We start from the raw sequence: 18,239 nt of genomic DNA, 5'->3' as shown, positions 1-18,239 counted from the left end.
TCAATTTGTATGCATAGAATTCATATGCAAGAGAACTGTAAACCCAGGGCAGATCCTCAAAGGAGATTGAATCCTAATTTGAAAGAAGTGGTTAAGAAAGAAATTTTAAAGTGGTTAGATGCTGCAATTATCTACCTTATTTTAGATAGTGCATGGGTTATTCCAATTAACTGTGTTCCTAAGAAAGGAGGATTAACTATAACTGTGAATGAACATAATGAGTTAAAACCTACTAGATAAGTTACAGGGTGGCGAATATGCATTGATTATAGAAAATTAAATCTTGCCACTAGGAAAGATCATTTTCCACTACCCTTTATAAATCAAATGTTGGATATACTAGCTGGGCATAAATACTTTTATTTTCTAGATGGATATACTGGTTATCATGAAATTCAAAAATCTCTTGAGGATCTAGAGAAAATAATGTTTACCAGTTCTTATGGTACTTTTGCTTTTAGAAGAATGTCCTTTGGTTTATGTAATGCCCCAGCTACATTTCAAGGATGTATGCTGGCAATTTTTTGTGATTTAATTGAAAAAAGGATTGAAGTCTTTATGGATGACTTTTCAGTGTTTGGAACTTCATTTCACTCATGTTTGGAACATTTATCTAAAATTCTTAAGCGCTGTGAAGAAATAAATTTAGTCCTTAATTGGGAAAAATGCCAATTTATGGAAGTAAGAGGAATTGTATTAGGACATAAAATATCAGATAATGATATGGAAGTAGATCTTGTTAAAATTTAAGTGATTGCTAATTTACCTAATCCAACAAATGTATGGAGAATTAGTAGTTTTTTAGGACATGCTGGATTGTACAGGCAATATATTAAAGACTTTTCAAAAATTGTTAAAACTTTATGTCATTTACTGGAGGAAGATGTAATTTTTAATTTTGATAAGGAATGTCTAAAAGCTTTTAAGTTATTAAAAGAAAAATTAATCACTACACCAATTATAACCTTTCCATAGTGGGGAAAACCGTTTGAATTGATGTGTGATGCTAGTGATTATGCTTTTGGAGTTGTTTTAGGACAAAGTGATAAAATTTTCAAAGTAATTTACTATGCTAATAAAACTCTCAATGAAACTCAAATTAATTATACAAAAATTGAAAAAGAGTTATTGACAACAGTATATGCTTTTGAAAAATTTAGATCATATTTGATTGGAACTTACTGTGTAGTGCATACAGATCATTTTGTTATTAAGTATTTAATGAAAAAGAAGGATGCTAAACCTAGAATGCTAAACCTAGATGCTAAACCTAGATTTATAAGATGGATTCTTCTTCTACAAGAATTTGATTTTGAAATAGTAAATCGGAAGGGGATTGAAAATTAAAATTACTGATCATTTGTCCAGGCTTGAGTTAGATAAGCCACTGTATTTTGAAAAAGAAATTAAAGAGCATTTTCCAGATGAAAATTTGTTCACTATTAATGAGTGGCATATTCCATGGTATGCCGACATTGAAACTTTCTTATTAGTGATATTCTACCCTATGGAACATACTAACAGAAGAGAAAATTTAGTTGTGAAGCTAATACTTATTTTTGGGATGACCCATTTTTATCTAAATAAGGAAAGGATCTGATTATTTGAAGATTTGTACCATTAGAAGAAACTTATGAGCTTATCCAAAAATATCATAATTCTAATTTTGGGGGACATTTTGGTGTTGATAAAAAAACATACAAAACTTTACAATCTGGATTCTATTGGCCTACAATTTTTAGAGATGTTAATGCTTATATCAAAACTTGTGATAGATGTCAACAAGTAGGAAATATTTCTAAAAGAAATGAGATGCCCCTCAATAATATGCTAGAAGTTGAAATATTTGATGTTTGGGGATTAGATTTCACAGGACCATTTTTACCATCTTTAAGAAATTTATATATTCTGTTAGCAGTGGACTATGTATCCAAATGGATAGAAGTTGTTGCTTTACCTCGATGTGATGCTCAAAATGTTGCAAAATTTTTTAAAATGAATATATTTTGTAGATTTGGGATGCCGAGAGTTATCATAACTGATGGGGAAAGTCATTTCAGAAATGCCATAATGGAGAAATTATTAAAGAAATATCATATAAATCATAAGATTTCTACTACTTATCATCCTCAGACAAGTGGTTTGGTTGAATTATCCAATCAAGAAATTAAAAGAATTATGGAAAAATTTGTTAATCTAATAAAAATGGATTGGTGAGTCAAACTTGACTATGCTTTGTGGGCTTATAGGACTGCATATAGAACTCCTATAGAAATGTCCCCACATAGGCTAATATTTGGAAAAGCTTATCAATTTTCCAATTGAATTTGAGCATAAAGCATATTGGGCAATTAAATAGTTCAATTATAATTTGAAAGGTGCTTGTGAGAAAAGATTATTACAAATAAAAGAGCTTGGAAAAATAAGGAATGAATCTTATGAGAGTGCTAAAATTTATAAAGAAAAGATGAATATGTGGCATGATCGAAGGATTCTTATTAAAAATTTTTAGTGAGGGAAACAAGTTTTGCTATATAATGCAAGGTTAAGATTATTTCCAGGCAAACTTAAGTCCAGGTGGATGGGCTCATTTGTTGTGATAAAAGTTTATCCTTGTGGAGTTGTGGATATTAAAGATCCTAAGTCTGAGAAAATATTTAAAGTGAATGGTCATAGACTGAAACCTTATTTTATAGGGGACCAGCATAAATTTAATGATGGAATGATGTTGGGTCAACAATAATATGCACTGGTTACGTTCGACTGACCACGTAAAACCAAGCACTTTGTGGGAGGCAACCCATAATTATCAATGTGTTTTTGTTTTGATTGTTGTTTTATGTGTGATTAAGGAAATTAGGGCAGTATTTTTGAGACTATTATGTGTTAGTACTGATTTTAAGACTTCTTTAATTACCTAGACATGTTAGAATGAGAATTTGGATGTTAAGTTAACTGGTGCAAAAATGTGCACAGGAGCTTAAGCGTCGAGATTCGGCGTTTAAGCGCGGCAGTTTAAACACACATGCAAAATTAATATTCTAGAAGGTTTAACCACCAATTAGTTTTTAAAAACGTGTCAAGGCAGTTCCTAGATGTGCCTAGAAGTTATTAGGAGGATTTAGGCTTATAAAAAGAAGGGTTTCGTGAAGGAATTTCATCCCAGATCTTTTTTAGCCCTAAAATTCTAAGTGAAAGAAAGATTTAGAAAAAATGTCTTCCTAAGAGATGGACTTGAAGAAGAAGGAAGGAACAATGAGGAAGAGATTCATTAGTCAAAGTACACAAGAGAAGATGTATAACAAAACAATTTCTTAGCCGTTAGTATTGAATGGATATCAGAGAAGATCAACAAAATTGAGAATACCATGACTTTACAAGAGACCAAGGTACTTGAGTTTCATGCGCATCTAGAGCATATTAGATGACATTTGAAGATGCAATTTAGCCACACTAGTTATATAGAGGAAGCGAATATGACAATGTTCGTTAAGTAGAAGTGGATTGAAGAAGATAGCATCAGAGCTCATCACCACCGTCCGTTTTATCAACTCTATATTTCTGGACTGACTAATGAAAGACAGGAATTTGTTCCTACGAATGAAGAATTGAATTAAGTTATGTGTTAGAATTTGTGCGTTAGAAGTCGTTGTTCTTAAGTGTGTAGTGTTTAAGTCATGTTTTTAGTCTTTGTGTTACTTATGTGTTTAATTATGAAATGATTGTTAAGTGTTTGTATTTAGGAAATTTTCCCATCCAAGACTCTTTGGAGTGAGAATTAAGTGTTAAATGTATTTGTACTCGTTTGTGAATTAATATAAGTTTGTTTGTGTCAAAATTTTTGTTATTTTTAGCCTCAAATTGAGATAGTTATATGTGAGAATTTTGAGAGAGAGGAGAGTTGCAGGAAGTTGAAAAAAAATCATTTAAGTATTATGAGACCATTTAGGGGGGGTATACTTAGGCAAATAATGAATTTAACTTAAATTTAAAAATCTTAAAAATTATGCACTGGCGCCTAAGCGCCACATCTCACGCTTAAGTGTGAGCTAACCAGAGAGGCAGGCACCTAAGCACCACTTACCTGCGCTTAAGTGCCAGTTCATGAAAACTAGTTTGGGAACGGTTAAAAGTGAAAATTTCACTCTAAAAATGTCATTTTTCACCCTCCCGTCGTTTTCTTCCTCTCAGGTTCACCATTTTGAAAGGCTAGGACACACTTTTAAGTGGAGATTTCTTCGTGGAATCCAGAAAAATTTGCTAGATTCAAGTTTCTTGAGGTAAGAGCTTTACTTCTATGCAAAAATATTGGATTTTCACCATGTATTTTGAGTACATTTGGAGAACTTACAAAATTCACTATTCATGGTGAAAAATGAGAAAAAATCTATGGAAATTGCATACGAAGTGTAGTTTGTGCTTTTGAAATTTTAGTTTAGTAGTTCATACTTGATTTTTGAAGTTATTTTTGGAATTTATAAAATTTATAGAATGGCGCCAAGAATGAAGATGAGTAAAAGAAAGAGCCCTTTTGATTCGAGCAAGTTTGAAAGTTCGAAGGCTCAGAATCAGTACAGTGATGCATTACCGTCATGAAAACTAATTTAGGAGCGTTGTTTTAAGAATCCAAGTGGAGACATGGAAGAATTAATTGTTCACCAATAGTGGGAATAATTTGGTTGTTTCTCTATTATTGCAGTTATTTCTGTTGTTAGGGAGTTCTATACAAACCTCTATGAGGCTGAAGACGATAGAGTTATGGTTTGAGGAAAGTTGGTGCCTTTTTCACCGAGGGTAATCAATTTGTCCTACCATTTTCCACCTGATACTTTATGTTTCTGTGCAAATCATAGTCCAACTGAGGCGAAACTAGACAAGATTATTTCTTACTTGACTGCTGGAAGAGGACTCTGGAAGATCACTAATGAGAGGAGAGTCAACTTCCCAACTTCAAAGTTTAGTGCACCTACAAAGGCCTAGCAATACTTTATTTCTTGTTGTCTACTTCCAACAAATCATCTCAGTGAGGTAAATAGAGAGAGAGCGACAGTAAATTATTGTATTCATGAAGGAAAGCTCATCAACATAGGTGCTCTGATTTATCAGACTATCATTAGTTCTGCTAGTGCGGTCACTACTGCAGGTCTGGGATTTGCTTTCTTGATCTTTTCTTTATGTGAGCAGGCTGGACTAAAATATGATAGCTGGGAGGAAGTATTGTTACCTCTAAAGCCCATCACTAAAGTAAATGTGAAGACTTATTCTGAGTATTCTACTTTTGACTGGAGAGGAGGATTTTCTAGGAACTATGGAATGGAGACGTCTGTTACTTCTAACTCTTTCATTTCTACATTTAGACCTTCTACCTCACGTGATTCTACATCTAGAAGTGAGTTTATTGAGACCCAATATTAATTATTACAGAGAATGATGAATCATATTAACTATACCGCTGATAAATTTCAGAATTTAGAGCGTTTTACAAAGCATACTGATAGGTATAATGGGAAAAAGAGTGATTATGAAGAGAAATTTAACTCGTATCTGGAAAACTACTTATTAGGGGTGACCTAGGGGTGCAATTTCCTCCATATCCTCGATATCTGATTAAGAGCAAGTAGAAATGTGGAATAGTGGTGATTCAGAGAGTGAGGAGTAGGACTGAGAGATTTTAATTTCTATGTTTGTATTATGTATGTTTGTATTACTATGTTTGTATTATGTTATGGACTATGTGGTTTGATCTTGCTACATTTGCATCTGTGTGTTGATTTAAACTATGTGTTGCATTTTGGACTTTTATGTTTTATTGTTATTATGATGTTTGTGTTAGTTAGTATTTTATTCTATAAATTCTAGGGTAGTAACTGTTGTGAAGCTAGTATTGTGATTTAGTTAGTTTAGAACTTAACTTAATTCTATGTCTTTTGAAAAGTTAAATATGTCTTTTGAAAAGTTAAATTGAAAAGTTAAAAATCTTGCTAATTTAGATCTTAAATTTAAATTTCAAAAACTGCTACCCTATATTTTTCTTTTATCATGTTTGTGAGTTTGTTTTTATGCTGAGATTATGAAGTCAAAGTAGTATGTTTGTTTGCTTTTATGTTTTTACCCACTGTTTAGAAGTCTGTTGAGTCTTTACATGGTGAATTGAAGTGAAAATAGTAGAAAATTTGATCAAAATTAATTTTACTCCTGATTTTAGTTTTATACATGTATAATTAGAGTATAGAAATTCCTATAAGCATGTTATTTTAATTTTCATTCCTCCTTATATATATCTGATTGGTGTAGGGGGGGGGGGGGGGGGGAAATGAAAAATACTTTCAAAACTTGAATTTTATTTGTTCTTAAATGTGTTACAAGTGAATTTGATTTGAAAACAAAAATGATCATATATGTATATGAAGTTATATTAGGGAAGTAAAATTTGATTTTAGAAATGAGTAAGAGAATTTAGTTAAAATTTTTTGTAATGAAGAAAAAACTATAAGTTAAAATTTTTTTGATGTAGAAAATGTTTAATATAGTGTAACTATTTTTAGTAAGAAAAATTGTATTTTTGAAAAATTTAGATAATTTAAACTTTTATTTTTAATACTTTAATTTCTTTAATTAAAATAATTTTTAAAACAATTATTATATTTTTAAGTAAAAGATTTATATCAAAACTTTGCTTTAGGAAAGGAGAAGTGGAATTCAAAATTACTAAAGGCCTATCCAGATATAGTAATCCTTGCTTGAAAAAGAAAAAGAAAAAGAAAAAGAAAAATAAAAAAAAAATGTAAGGGAGGAGAAGCTTAAGGATTAGTGCCTAATCAAAAGTTGGTACCACATTTGATCTTTTTAAAGTATAAGACTTGAGAAACTCCTAACCTTAGTGATATAATATAGTGAGTAAAATTGTTTAAAATAAAAATTTTTAATTAGAGATAATAAAAGGACAAATTTCTAAATTTGGAAAATCTGCAATATTTCTGAATTAGATAGGAACTCATATTTTCATATTTCTTAACATTAAAAATTTCTAAACTTTAAGTTAATCTCATTTACTGAATATTTTTTCTAAATTGGACTACTATATTTCTAAATCTGAATTTTAGTAATTCCTAAAGAAACTCATATATATATATATATATCATACTTATTTGGTTTTTAAATGTTGAAGTGTCACTTGAGGACAAGTAACATTTAAGTTTGGGGGATTTTGATACACTTGTAATATATAGTGTTTTCAGACACATTTTTATTTCTATTTTTGAGATATTTCATATTAATGGAAGGTATTTTTGTGTTTTTCTTTCAGGTACAAGTAAAAAGGTGAAAAATGCTTAAAAAGTGAAAAAGGATAAAATTTGGAGCAAATAGGTGAAAATTGTGCTAAAGTGTTTTGGCGCTTAAGCGCCAGATCTGACGCTTATGCGCCACTTAAAGAGAGAAGACCATGCCTAAGCGCCGGAGGCCTCGCGCTTAAGCGCCAGAGGTAGTTATTTGATTAGTAAATTTGGTTTTGTGAATTTTGAAGAGGTTTTTGATGCACCGTTTGACAAAAATAGGTGGTTACAACCACCAAGGACGAAAATATTGGTGAAAGGAGGCTTCTCTTGGGGAAATACATCGAATCAAGACATATTTTGAAGAGAGACATATTTTGAAGAGATAGAAGAGATACCAAGGCACCTATTGAAAAATTATAAAAGAAAGAAGATTGAAAATTTGAAAGTGTGTGTGTGCTTGAAAAGAGAAAGTTTTGAAAGTTCTTAAAGAAATTCGGGAGTTAGTGGAAAGATTTTTAGGAACCACGCCAAATATTTACTTTATCCTTTTGTTTTAGTTTTATATTGAGAGTGTTGTAAAAGAGAAGAGATTCAAAGGAACTTCAAGAGTTTGGTGCAGAATTTGAGATAAGTTTTATCTTTTATTTTAGACTACTTTTGGTTTTAATTAAGACTTATTGTTGGTTTTACAATGATTTTTACTTTTAAACTAAAGTGTGATTTTGTTTTCTTCATGGATTCTGAGTAGTTTTCTTTATCTTTCTTCTTAAAATGATAAGTAATTAAGTGTTGGATGGAAGTTATGGAAAGTATTAATCTTTAATGTTGGAAGAAGTCGTGATGATTTAAATCCATGTACTTCGTTTAATTCTTCATTTGGCCAATCCAGATGTTAAAATTTTTTGTGAGAACATGTAAGAACCGGGCTGATATTAAATTAGTCAACAATTGGAAAGAATCACATTTGGTTGAATGACTGAGAATGTAGTTCATATGATTGAGTGCAAATAAATAGAGAAATATTCATTTGAAGGGTGTAGAGTTAGCGGACTTTAAAGCGACAGGTTAAAGCCCCCAACTTGGCTTATTGTTTTAGGTTCTGATACGAGATGTTAGCCCCCAGGTGGAGGGAATCAAGGGATTCTAGAGTTCGAGCTGGTATCTTCCTTGCCTATTTGGTATTCAAAACTATTCAAACTTTAAATTATCCAATGTTCTTTATAGCATCTCTGGTAAAGGTAAAGAATATTATAGCTCCTATTTGGCACAACACATTTTGCATACATCCAAAACAGAATTCTTATACTTATTACAGATTCATGATAGAGAGAATATATTCTTATGTTTATTGTTTTTCTTCTACAAAAACTCAAGTTATTTTTTAAGTTATTATTGTGTTATCAAAATATCAAAATTACCAAAAATATTTAAACTTTCATTAGCGCAAAAATACCTACAGTATTAATAATTGTCTTTTTAAAAATAGAAAGTTTTCAAAAGTGCGTATTGCATCAATTCCATGTGGGTTCAATATTCATGTCTTAATCATAAAAGTATTATATTACTTGATAATGATACATATACTTGCGTAGTATCCTTAGTATCCTACGTAGTATCCTAATATATATATAAATTAAAAAGTTAATTTCTTATTTTTCTTCAGGATCAACTTTTGGTTTTTTTTTTTGCAAAAGAAGGAAATATAAGTGCAAAATATAATGAGAGCTATTGTTACACTATTACATTTAAACAGTCGGGATCACTAGCGTGTCTTTAGGACTAATCAGACTTTAAATTAGCCAATGTTATTTATAACATCTATAGTAAGGATAAAGGATAATAATGCTCCTATTTGGCACAAAACAATTTAGATACTTCCACATCATAATTCCTATACTTGTTACTGATTCATGATAAGGAAAAATATATTTTAGTCCTATTGGATTCACCTTACAAAAATCTAATTAGATTTAGTTATTTGTTTACTTTATTTTTAATTATAAAAAATTACCAAAAAGAATTGAACTTCAATTCATATTATAGTTTCTATAGTTTGAATAAGAAAATTTTTTAATGTATAAATTGTTAGCTAAATTCATCTAAAAAATTTTTAGTACTCCGTGTAGGTTTGATATTTGGGGCTTAATCAAGAAGTCCTATATTTTTTGATAATGACACGTACACTTGCGTAGTACCCCAATATTTAAATATAACTTTTTCACTTATTTTTACTTTGGAGTCAAGTTATTGGCACCATTATAAAAGAAGAAATATAAATAAAGTAAATTTAGAATATAACCACACATATGTTCTAGTACTATCGTACCAGAAAGTTGGGATCAATGGCCTATCTTACGCTTTCTGGAAGGTTAGCACGGTATTGCAAATCAATAAAACTTTCTTGCCCCTTTACACTATCAAAGGGTAGATTTTTGCAGACTTCCTCCCAGTATACAGTGCCAGCTAGGTCCCCTCTCAATGAAGACGTACATAATGAACATGTAATGCAAGTAGAATAATCTAATGCTCGATGATGGGAGATGTACTTTGATGGAGCTTCATCAGCCAAAAAGGATAAAAGATCTCAAAAAGCTATACCCGGAAAAGTTGCGATTGGTTTAATTTTCATCACACTAGATTAGGCAAGGTTGAGATTCTCATATCACCTGACAAAGCCATGTACCGACAATGAAGAAGAATATGAAGATTTGAACACCATATTAGAATCAATAATATCATTGGACATAAAATAAATTTCCATTTTTGGTGACTCACAACTCGTCAATTAGTATGTAGTCGGGAAATATAATATTATTAAGCAGAGACTAGTAGAACTTCAGCAGTACATAATGAAGCTATTAGAGCATATTCCCAGTGTAACGCTCTATAGAATTCCTTGAGACAATGCCCATGTGGATGCTTTAGCCAAGCATGCTGAGGAGTTGGCATGTCCACTAGAAGATTCCATCAATATTATAGTATAGAGATGTCAAGTTCTGTCACAAATCAACCTCGACAGTTTGCACATGATTAGAAAGGAAGAGATGGCAGCTACGACGACTGATGATACTGATGATTGTCACAAGCCATTAATAAAATATTTTCAAGCAGGAAAGCTACCAGATGATAAGTCATCGACACATCAAATAACTAAAAGTGCTCAGTTATATGCTTTTCTAGATAGTTTCCTCTACATAAGGTCCTTCGATCAGATGTAGTTGAGATGTATAAGCATAGTAGAAGCACAGAAGCTCGTCATAAAGGTAGACGCTGGAATATGTGGTGCTCATCAGTTAGGACAGAAGATGAAGATGGATATTAAGAGACTCAGATACTATTAGTTGTTAATAATGATTGAATTTATGAAAACTGCTAGGAAATGTCAATAGTGTCAATTACATGGGGTTTTCTTGCACCAACCTCAGAATGTGCTACATCCAACGGTCACGTCATGGTCATTTGAGTGTTAGGCTACGAATTTAGTAGGACCTATATACCCTTCAACTTTGAAGGGACACAGATTTTTGCTTGCAGCTACAGATTACTTCTCTAATTGGGTAGAGAAATTTTTGTTACAAGAAGTTATAGTAGAACATGTTCTTCAGTTTTTTAGAAATCAGATTGTCTACCATTTTGGTGTGCTCCACAAGATTAGTTTAGATAATGGGTCCACCTTCAAGAGTACCGTGATTAACAACTTTGCCAGATGATAAGGGATAGATTGAAGGTATTCAATAATCTACTACCCCAAGATTAAAGGCCTAGCAGAAGCTTTCAACAAATCGCTTGTTATAATTTTAATGAAACTCATTCCAGGGAAAGATTTTTTCCTTCTAGAGGGGAGGTAGAGAGTATGCTTGATTGAAGGGATCGAAACGATTTTTTTTTTTTACTAAAAATGTTGTTGTAATTCCTATTTTACAAAATTCTATTCTAACCCGTCTAAAACTCCCAATGACTAAGTATATGTCAAAGGGAAGCCGGTAGATTTCTTTCCTTTTTGAATTAAAGCATTGTATTCTTTGCGAGATTTCCCTAATAGATTCTATATTAAAATTTCTCCCTTTGATTCTGACTTAGATAAAATCATTAATTTTTAAACTAACAGTGGGGGATGTGGAAGGTGGGATTACCGTAAAAATTAGTTTCCCTTCCTCTACTTTGAATGCACTGTCAAAAGCATGATAATATTTCATATTTGTCAAGCTACTCACCTCCACAAACATATATAAAATTCACTATGTATAGGGCTTCCTTAACTTTATACATCAAAAAATTATAATCCATTAATATTCAATCCCTAATCCACCATTCTAATTTGAATATGTTCAAGGGAGGGAGGACCACAATTGGACTTGGCCACCCTTTCACTGCATTCACCCTTTACCAAAATTCACGTGTTTCTTATGATAATCAGAAGGATTAGTTTCATACATTGCAGCCCATTACAAAATCAAACAATTTATATTTGTAGGAGATTTACAATATTTGGGCAATGTGGGAGCTCTTCTCAGCCCTCTACTTCTTCTAGACTTAGGCCTTCAACTTTGATGGCTTATTGTAGTGAGATTGGAGAAGCTAGATGATGATACCTCTAATATACAGGCAAAGATTTAGGATTTATGGAAAAGATTAGAACACATTTATTGGTATAATAAAAGCAAATTTAACCAAATTGCAAGTTTAAAGCTGCTAAGTTTGAGATGTATAACAGGAACCAAAATATTGGAGGTGAGAATTATATTGTGTTTAAAGTATATTCTTCATATGTGCCATATGAGAACACCCACCTGCTATAGAGGAAGATGTAGATGAAGAAAAGGAAGAAGAAGAAGGAGATGATGATGATGATGATGACGATGAAGATAGAGGAGGGGGTGAGTGATTTGATTGCTCTACGGATGTTTTGATTATTTGCCCTGATTGTAGTATTAGCTTATTATGTTATTTATATTTATTGGATGTTATATTTTTCTAAGGTAGATCGTAGTGTTGTGGATTGGAATTTACTTTTTGTGTAGCTGTTTTCTTTAATTTTCTTTGATGTGATTCATTTTAACTCCCAATGAAATGAAATGTAATGTGATGTTGTATTTTTATAGTTGTAATTCCTACTATATTAATATTATTGGATTGTTGGTTGGAACAAGTGTTAGGGTATATTAGTGTTGTAAATTGTTATATCGTCCATCACGTTTAACTTTTTGTAATTGTATAGGATATAGTTTGGGGGAAGAGAATTATGACATAATTAGAGTACTTCTCCTTTGTAAAAAAAAATTTATTATTTTTTTGTTGACATTAGGAAGAAGGTTATGAATTAAGAATTATAAAAATAATTAAAAAGAGGAAACAAAGTTGAATATCATTTTATCTATTTAACTTATACAGAAATATTGCAGATCAATCTTTGAAACTATTAAATGTTTAATTGATTAAGATAATTATATTTAAGGAGAGTTAGTTATTAGCTTTTTGATGTGTATATTTATAGTAATATAGTTTCCATCTAATTTTGATTATAGGTTAATAGTTTATAATTTCTAAATCAAGCATAGAAACGGAATGTTAGATTACTTTTATTTAAGAAAATAGTAGTAGACTTTAAAAGCCTTAAAAGGCTAATCCAAATACAATAATCCTCCAGAATGTGAATGAAAAAGAGAGAATAAGTACGGGTTGAAATAATCATTCTAAGGGAAAGGAATGATGAGATATGAATGAAAAACATGGAGGAGAAGCTTGAGGAAAAGCCTTAAAAAAATGTTTTATAAATGCTTCTTTTAAACTTAAAATTCCATAATATTCCTTTTTTTATTCCATTTAAATATTATGGATTATCAACATAACACCTAATGGAGGGCTATATTCTTAAAATCTGACATATAATGTGTATTATTTTAAAATTTTATAACTGCATTAATATGAATATGAGATCTTATAAAATTTGAAGAGTTCAAAGCTTCTTGAAGCACATGTGATGTCATAATTCAAAGATAAAAGATGTCACTAATAATGTACCTTTGGAAAATATTTTATAGGTAGTCCCTTATAAAAACCCACTCCTATTAGGCCCAATAAAGTCAAACATTAAATATTTCTTATTACTTTGGGAGAAGTAATTGTAAAGTTTTAGGATGTTGATATATTAAAAATTTGGCTTTAATGTTATTTGTAATTATATTTTTAATTGAAGAAATTTCACTTTTGAGGAAGGACATGAGTTAATTATGCAAATTGCAGCAAGAAATGAACCATAAGAATCAAACTGGAACTGAACGAAGTTTTTAAAAAAGTTCAGCTACTGGGCGCCTAGGCATTGGAGCTTAGGCATGAGAATCAGCTCAGAAACCAGCCACAACCCAACAACATGAGAGTGTGGCACCAACCCTTAGGTGCTTAATCACCACAATACTGACACATTGGTGACTCAAAATTGGTCATTTTGGTGCTAAAAAAAAGTCCAAGTAAAGAACTTGGCCCTTAGGTGCCAGCCTCTGGGCGCATAGACACCAAAAATTGAATTAACCGGTTGGAGCGGTTTGGACTTCCAAATCCTAGAGGATGATGGCCATCATGGGGGAGCTTATATAAAGTTTGACGAAATGAAGTAAGAAAGATTTGTTGTTAATTTAGGCTTTAGTTTTAGTTTAGTTAGAAAATTTTCTTCTCCCTTGATGGTGATGAGAATTCTGATAATTCAATAACAATATAAGATAAGAGGTTTGAGAGGTTGAAGAGAAAAGTACTTGTATTTAATTTGCACTTTATTGTGAAGATGAGAAAAATAAATCTTTTGTAGTACTTTCTTGTAGCTTTTATTTATAAAACTATTGTACTTTTATTTCTCTTTTAATGAAATGCATGTGTTGTTGTTTGCAAGCATGAGTAATGAGTAGATTTTTTTTTCTTCTTTAGGATACAAAATTAAGATGGATTTGTGTAAAAGTGATCTTTGAACAAAATTTATTTTATGATGATGGTTAACTTTCTGAGCTTTATTTACACTTCATGTGATGTGTTAAAATCTGTTTTGAATTCTATTTCTTATCAAAGATTATGATAAAATTAACCAAGTAATAGGATATTTGGTAATAAACCCATGTCTAGCTAATTTCTTTATGCCACTGGAAGGGGGCAAGGAAGATTCTTACTCCTATTTGTCAACTTATTGAATTTGGAATGATTTTACATTTAACAATCTTATTTAACCATTCCAAGGGAGAATCGTTAAGAACTTTAACCATCTACTTCTTTATTTTTAATTTATGATTTTTTGTATTGGACATAAATCAAACTAAAATCTTAGGCTTGGACTAATAACTGTAGACTACAACTTTTCATATTATAATTCATCTCATTCCATTTGGGAATGACAATCTAGACTCAAGCACCAACATTAATGATTCGCCACGTACCCATGTATGATCAGCCTGCACTTTGCAGCACTTGGAGTGTGTCACAAATGCACTTAGAAATGAGATCAACTAAATATTTTTCCTCTCTGGTGATGAGTTCAATGTTTAAATAAATAAACTTCTATATTTCACCTTTAGCTATGCAGAGGTGCTTAGCCATCATTTCACCTATAGTTTTCAATTTTACTTCACCTGGTTCATCACCTGTTCAGACTCTGACTTCATGTGCAATTTTTTAGGGCCCTTATCATAGGCTAGGTGTAACTAGGAAATCTACATTTTATACTTCATCTGGTTATTGGTGACCTTAAACTCAATGAAAATTGAATGGTAGATGTGTTCTCCAATTTGGCTTTCTAGATTTAAGTTGGTTGCCCTACTTTGATTGAAGGCTCCATCAATATGTAAGGCCCTTGTTATCAATTGACAAAGGTTCTTTCTCTCAATGTCAGCTAGGAAGTTCTTCAATGCTTGTGCTTTGAATACTATATGAGGATGTAAGTAATGTTGAGCTCACTTAGCTCCATTTCCCATTGAAGGAGCTAAACATAGTGCTCTAATCAACTAAGTACATATTTGAATAGATGGTTAGTGAACACCAAGATGGGATATGTTTGGAAGTAAGGTTAGACCTTGCAAACTAAGATAACGAATGAAATGGTTTTCTCTTTTAAAATCAGGTTCCTGAGTTCGGCTTCTCAGAAATCTTTATTAGAGTGGTAATTAGTTAACATCCTGTCTAACTCCTTCTTAACCAACACAAAATTATTGGACTCAGGTCCAACTTCCAAATAGAGCTTTTGATTCAATTTCAGACTTTGTAATAGTGGCAGTTGACACACCTTAAAATTCCTTATATTTTATATACATTTCATGATTATTTTTTATGATACTTTTCTTTAACGAAAGGTATTTTGCATATTTTTGGGTTCAAGTACAAGAAATGGAGTTTATAAGAAAAATATTGAAAATGGATGCAAAATGGAGTCATGAAGTAGTGGCGTTTGAGATAAATATTTGTATTTTTTATTATGTTATGTTTTGTAAACTTCAGTTTTAATATAAATAATAATTTATTTTAATATCCTTAAGAATTCTGAGTATTTTTTCGTTCATTTCTCCTTGCAATAAGAAGTAATCATGTGGAGGATTTAATTCATTTAGAATTTATTTATTCCTAAGATTGTGATGGTAGTTTCAGTGGTTTTCATTTACTTGCAACCTAGTCACTTGTAAGGTTAAAATCCATTATGAAACATAATAACCTGAATGGGCTATGATTTCCGCCAACTACTGAGTACCACACTAACATTTTAAGGAGGGAGACCTAAATCTGAGACTGCAAATAGATAGGCAGATAAGCTTTAATGGGTATAGAATTGGTGTTTCTAGGGTGACAAGCTAGATCCTTTATCAATTTGGTCTAGAGTTAGAACTTGTGTCTCTAGTAGGTCCTATAAAAAGGATACAATGGGTAATCTAGAAGTGAGAGGTTAGAATCTACTCAGTACTAGCACATAATAAGGAACTTACTCTAGATTATCTAATGTTTTTTAAGCACTCCAGAGAGGGTAAATGATAGGCATGCTCCTATTTGTCACAATACATCACTTAAACCTTTAAACCTGTTAATTCCTAAATAGACTATGGACACATTACAAGGGGAGATTCTTTTCATAATTAGAACTCTCTTTTACATTTAGCATAGTTTAGAATTTCTACATTTAAATCTAGTTTTGAAAAGAACTTGTAGGAATTTAGTAGTTTTACTTTGCCCCCAAACTTATTATTTTATTTTTAAGATTAATTTACGTAGTTTTAAGTAAAAGTTTCACTAAAATTCTACACAAAGAATTAATGCTTCCCTGTGGGATTGATAATGGGGTTTTTATAGAAAACTCTATTTTACTTCTACTAACGTAGTCCCCTAGTGTGAAAACTATTATTATAAAGTTTATACCATCTCATTTGTTCACCTTAGTTGCTAAGTATAAATTGGGTCACTTTTTGACAATCTTTTGGAATATAAAAATCTGTGTAATTGCGGGTCAGGTCAAGTTTTTGGCACTGTTGCCTGGGAAGAGATAAAATTTTTTTTAGACTTAGAAATTTTATTTAAATTGTGGAAATGATTTTGAATTATTTTAGTTTTGTTAAAAATATTTTTAAAATATTTTAGAAAAATAAAAATAAAAATATGCTTAAAATTGATAAAAGAAAAAAAATTATTTTTTGAGTGTTTTTTTTATCTTCTCAACTTTCAAATTTTGCACGCATACTTCAAAATCTCAAGTTTTAGTACCTTATGTATTTGTGTTAGAAAAAATGTTTAGAAAGTTCATAAAACAAAAATAACTTCACAACTTTTATGAAATGGCTAACATATCAACTAAGAACATTGATATTCAAATTGTTTACAACAGATGAAATTCACTTAAGCATGCAAACCCCTGCTATAGAGACTATCTCATTCGAACTTAAACTTGCTATTATTCAAATGGTACAAAATAATCAATTTAGAGGAACACCATTTGAGGATCAAAATTTGCACATTACAAGTTTTCTAAAACTATGTACTACATTTAAGTACGATGACATATCAAAAGATGTGCTTAGGCTTCGAATTTTTCCTTTTTTCTATAAGGGATAAAGCAAATATGTGGTGAAACTCTTTAGCACCTGGATCTATTAGAATTTTGGGACATTTTGCATAGAAGTTCTTAACTAAGTATTTTCCACATTAAAAACCTGTTAAGCTTAGAAATGATATTATTTCATTTACTCAGTATGAAGGTGAGTCAATATATGAAGCTGAGAAAAAGTTTTAAAGAACTTCTCAGAATGTATCCACATCATGCCTTACTAGACTGGTAAAATATTCAATCATTTTATAATGGTTTTGAAGGGACCCTTAGATCTATTGTAGATGCTGTGGTTGGACGTTAATTAATGTAAAAACCATTCGGTGAAGCTTATGTATAAATCAAAGAGATAGTTACTAAAAATTTTCAATGGCCTTGTAAAAGGGTAAATCCTTAGAAAGTAGCCAGTATTCACAATAATAATGCTATCTTTATTCTGGCAGCTCAAGTTGTTGTGATATTTAGAAGGACAAACCAATTTGGTATAGATTTCTCTTAAACACCTCATGTGATCGAAGAAAATTCATTAGGACAAATGATTGAATCCCAACCATCATTAGAGACTTTAAATGCAATTAAAAAGACACCCAATAACTCATATTCTAACTATTATAGCCAAGGTTAGAAAATCACCCCAAGTTTAACTGGAATACTAATTATGGTGGTGAAAATTAACAATTGGGGAACAATCAAGTGAACTCATTTAAAATTGGAAAAATCAAGGAAATATTAAATACAGACCCTCTTATACTTGTGGCTTTAATATCCAATAATTTATGGAAAAGAAATTTCTTATAGAAGAAGTACTATTACAGATGGGTAATCAATTACAACACCAAAGTGCTGCAATTAGAAAAATTGAGAATAAACTAGGACAAATTGCTAATGCACATAGCTATAGG

Source organism: Phalaenopsis equestris, unplaced genomic scaffold, assembly GCF_001263595.1.
Source record: "Phalaenopsis equestris unplaced genomic scaffold, ASM126359v1 Scaffold225119, whole genome shotgun sequence".
NCBI lineage: Eukaryota > Viridiplantae > Streptophyta > Magnoliopsida > Asparagales > Orchidaceae > Phalaenopsis > Phalaenopsis equestris.
The sequence above is the reverse complement of the archived record's forward strand: the minus strand, read 5'-3'. Positions refer to the sequence as shown.